General features: G+C 39.2%; 3 non-coding genes across 3 annotated transcripts; all 3 read right to left on the bottom strand.

Moving 5' to 3' along the window:
* Window positions 1–2,770: 2,770 nt before the first annotated feature.
* trnav-uac (transfer RNA valine (anticodon UAC)) lies at window positions 2,771–2,843 on the bottom strand. The gene has a single exon. It is a non-coding gene; the product is annotated as a tRNA-Val (tRNA).
* A 981-nt stretch (window positions 2,844–3,824) lies between these two features.
* trnav-aac (transfer RNA valine (anticodon AAC)) lies at window positions 3,825–3,897 on the bottom strand. Its single transcript has one exon. It is a non-coding gene; the product is annotated as a tRNA-Val (tRNA).
* A 783-nt stretch (window positions 3,898–4,680) lies between these two features.
* trnav-cac (transfer RNA valine (anticodon CAC)) lies at window positions 4,681–4,753 on the bottom strand. The gene has a single exon. It is a non-coding gene; the product is annotated as a tRNA-Val (tRNA).
* Between the last annotated feature and the right edge of the window lie 234 nt (window positions 4,754–4,987).

Below are 4,987 nucleotides of genomic sequence, written 5' to 3'. Positions count from 1 at the left end.
AAAAAAAAGGATGTACATTTCTCTCCCTCCAAAGCGTACTGTGCCCTGCTCCTAACAATAGCACCCAAACATTTATTTTTTTCATAACGACCCAGCTCTGCATGGATTTTCAAATAATTCACAACATCATAGTCTGGATCCGTATCAGCCTTTTCAAGTTCATGCAACATCCTATTCCTAAGCATTATTTCTTTCTGCTTATCTAAACGGTTATGATTTTTTGCGTACCTAATACTCCTATTTTTTACTTTTACTTTCACTTCCTCCCACCATAAACACACATTCTCTTTTAACAGTACATTAGACATTTCATCATTAATACATTCAACAATTTCATTTCTATATCCTTCCTCCTTTAACAGACTGGCATTTAAACACCAGACACCTCCCCCTCTCCTCTCCACACCAAAACCCATTTGAAATGACATTACTGCATGATCACTATATGCTGTAAAGGTATATGACACCTTCTTAACATTCTGCACCAATTCTTGTTTTGCTAGACATAAATCAATTCTGCTTTGTTTTAATTCCTTTAGAACCACCTGCCTTCTAGAGAATACTCTTCTGTTTGGATTTTCAGCCCTCCATATATCTACTAGATTCTCCTCATTCATAAGTTTCCATAATGCATTTCTAGAAGAGTCATATCTGAATTTAGCACAACTAGAGGCATCCATTCTACTACACCTCACATTAAAATCTCCTATCAGTATACAGTTTTCTGAGCACAGTGTTTTTAATTTGTGAAACATTTCTCTCCTTTCAGATTCAATGTTTGAAGCATAAACATTAATTAAACGAAAAACTACATTTTGAACTTCAAATTCAATTACAATAAGTCTGCCATCATTGTCAGCATATATTTCTTTTACATTTTGCACCACATCATTTTTTTTATCAAAATAGCCACACCACATGTTTTATCCCCTCCATGACTACAAAAAATTAAATCTGACCATTTACTCTTAATCTCCTGCATTTTGGAGTCTGTCCAATTGGTCTCTTGAAAACACAACATGTCTGCCTTAACAGACACTAATACCTGCTCAAATTTGCTCATGTTTCTCAAACTGTTACCATTTAGGGATGCGACTGTAATCATTATGAATGTGTGCAGAAGTATAATCAGAGCCAAACAAGTCCTTAAAAATCCTACTTTTTCTTTTTTCCAAAACCCATCATCTCCCTGGTTTTCGACAATGACCTCTTATTTTTTACAAACAACTGAAGATCCTCACTATCTATTTCATCATCCGTCTCTTTATTTGGATTTTTGGGGGGATCGGCGGGGAAGCCTTTTGAAAAGTGCGCTTTAACAGTGCCCGTGACTTCAGTGGACCCAGCCCACTCTTTGGTGTAATTTTTACACAGGCTTAAAGCTGGCTCAGGCACCTGAGAAGCACCTTGCACCATCTCTACCTGTGTATGTCTTTCACCCATCATGTGCTGCTGTTCCACCTTGTCAGCAGCAGAGACTAAAACGGCGTCTCGTGCTTTGCCAGGAGACATTACAGGCTCTTCAAGCTTATCTGCCACTGTCTCTGGAGTCACACTCTCCATGTCACTCTCATCCTCCCTCTCCATAGGCACACTCCCCTCTTCCTCAGACGTGAGGTCCATTGTTTGCAAAAGTAAGTGATTTTCTCCCTTATTACAGCTACATCTAACTTTAGGTCTGTCACACATTTTGCACACATTTCCTATGTTCCGACATTCTCTGGCATAATGCCCTTGTTCACTACATTTGTGGCATGTGAATTCCGGACATTCCTTAAGTATGTGCCCCGGCTGAATACATAATCTACATACCTTCACTTGATTGTCGTGGATTACACGAAAATATTCAAATCCCTCGACAGTGTTAAATTTAGTAGAATATGGCAAGGATTGCACATTGTCTGTAAACCTTACCTTGCAAAATCTTGTCCCATCTACAATGTCCGTTCCTGGCCACATCCTCCTCTTGATTGGCGTGGTCGCCTTCACCTTCCAGCCTTTTAGTTTCTCTTCTATCTCCTCATCCGTAATGTATGCGGGCAAGTTCAAAAAGGACACCACCAGCTCATCGTTCCCTAGTTCTTTAGCCATGATTTGACAGTTCTTTATCTTTAGCCCGTCTATTAGTCTTTCTTTTCCATTTACATGAGACATTGTTACTTCATACTTATTCCCGTCTTTCATTCGACATCCCAGTATTGTTCCGCAAACTTCCTTTATTCCTCTCAGCAATTCCATCGTTGTTATTTTCCCTTCTCCACTTATTTCCACGTTCACCGTCAGTTCCTTCTCATATGTTCTTTTTTTCAGTTCTTCGTTTAACATTCTGATTTCACTGTTGTCCTTTCTCGTCGTCGTTTGTATTCTTGATGTCGAAGCCATGTTGTCCGTCCGGTTATTTTAAGCAATATCCCCCAAACAGCTCACGCTGATGGGGGACAATAGCAAAAACGTTTCACAGAAACTTCACTACAGTCACTCACAAACTTTCAAACTTATAAGTCAACTAGACCTCCAAAAAAAAACGATATTCTCTCTCAAGCACTCAGACACCTGCTTCTCTTCCACTTCCTGAAACTCCAAAAAGGGGCGTGTAAAGCGAACGTGATAACCGCTACACTACAGAAACTGCTTCAACAATTATCTTCAAGGAGTAAACCGAATTTTACAGATATTCATGGCACGTGTTGAAATTTCCAAATTTAGGAATTTATGAAAATAACTATTCTCTTTTAAAAGTACTGTACCTACTGCACGTGTCAAAGAGCACTGTTTCCGCCCGGTTTCGAACCGAGGACCTTTCGCGTGTAAAGCGAACGTGATAACCACTACAGTACAGAAACTGCTGCTTGATTTTCCTGCAAGAAGTAAACCGAATTTTACAGATATTCAGGGCACGTATTCGAATTTCCAAAATACAGAATTTATGAAAATAACTATTCTTTGTTGAAAGTACAGTACCTACTGCACGTGTCAAAGAGCTCTGTTTCCACCCGGTTTCGAACCGAGGACTTTTCGCGTGTTAAGCGAACGTGATAACCACTACACTACAGAAACTTAATCAACAATTATCTGCAAGGAGTAAACCGAATTTTACAGATATTCATGGCACGTGTTCAAATTTCCAAAATTAGGCATTTATGAAAATAACTATTGTCTGTTAATAGTACAGTACCTACTGCACATGTCAAAGAGCACTGTTTCCTCCCAGTTTCAAACTGAGGACCTTTCACGTGTAAAGCTAACGTGATAACCACTACACTACAGAAACTGCTGCTTGATTTTTCTGCAAGGAGTAAACCGAATTTTAAAAATATTCATGGCACGTATTCGAATTTCCAAAATAAAGAATTCATGAAATTTTCTGTTACCACTATGGTACTTCAGAATGTGTCAATGAGCATTGTTTCCAACCGGTTTCGAACCAGGGACCTTTCGCGTGTGAAGCGAACGTGATAACCACTACACCACAGAAACTACTGCTACAATTAGCTGCAGGGAGTAAACCGAATTTAAAAAATATTCTTGGCACGTATTCGAATTTCCAAAATAAGAGAAAAATGAAATTCTTTGTTAACACTACGGTACTTCTTGAATGTGTCGATGAGCGTTGTTTCCGCCTGGTTTCGAACCAGGGACCTTTCGCGTGTGAACAAACGTGATAACCACTACACTACAGAAACTACTGCTACATTTAGCTGCGAGGAGTAAACCCAATTTTACAGATATTCATGGCACGTATTCAAATTTCCAAAATACAGAATTCAGGAAAATAACAATTCTTTGTTGAAAGTACAGTACCTACTGCACGTGTCAAAGAGCTCTGTTTCCGCCCGGTTTCGAACCGAGGACCTTTCGCGTGTTAAGCGAACGTGATAACCGCTACACTACAGAAACTGCTTTAACAATTATCTGCAAGGAGTAAACCGAATTTTACAGATATTCATGGCACGTGTTCAAATTTCCAAAATTAGGCATTTATGAAAATAACTATTCTCTGTTAATAGTACAGTACCTACTGCACATGTCAAAGAGCACTGTTTCCTCCCGGTTTCAAACTGAGGACCTTTCACGTTTAAAGCGAACGTGATAACCACTACACTACAGAAACTGCTGCTACATTTAGCTGCAAGGAGTAAACCGAATTTTACAGATATTCATGGCACGTATTCGAATTTCCAAAATACAGAATTCATGAAAATAACAATTCTTTGTTGAAAGTACAGTACCTACTGCACTTGTCAAAGAGCTCTGTTTCCGCCCGGTTTTGAACCGAGGACCTTTCGCGTGTTAAGCGATCGTGATAACCGCTACACTACAGAAACTGCTTTAACCATTATCTGCAAGGAGTAAACCGAATTTTACAGATATTCATGGCACGTGTTGAAATTTCCAAAATTAGGCATTTATGAAAATAACTATTCTCTGTTAATAGTACAGTACCTACTGCACATGTCAAAGAGCACTGTTTCCTCCCGGTTTCAAACTGAGGACCTTTCACGTGTAAAGCGAACGTGATAACCACTACACTACAGAAACTGCTGCTACATTTAGCTGCAAGGAGTAAACCGAATTTTACAGATATTCATGGCACGTATTCGAATTTCCAAAATACAGTATTCATGAAAAGAACAATTCTTTGTTGAAAGTACAGTACCTACTGCACTTGTCAAAGAGCTCTGTTTCCGCCCGGTTTCGAACCGAGGACCTTTCGCGTGTTAAGCGAACGTGATAACCGCTACACTACAGAAACTGCTTCAACAATTATCTGCAAGGAATAAACCGAATTTTACAGATATTCATGGCACGTGTTGAAATTTCCAAAATTAGGCATTTATGAAAATAACTATTCTCTGTTAATAGTACAGTACCTACTGCACATGTCAAAGAGCAGTGTTTCCTCCCGGTTTCAAACTGAGGACCTTTCACGTGTAAAGCGAACGTGATAACCACTACACTACAGAAACTGCTGCTTGATTTTTCTGCA

Source organism: Salmo salar, chromosome 07 (genome assembly GCF_965601325.2).
Source record: "Salmo salar chromosome 07, fSalSal1, whole genome shotgun sequence".
In the NCBI taxonomy this organism is placed as follows: Eukaryota; Metazoa; Chordata; class Actinopteri; order Salmoniformes; family Salmonidae; genus Salmo; species Salmo salar.
Note: the sequence above shows the minus strand (reverse complement) of the source record. Positions and strands in the feature narration are given on the sequence as shown.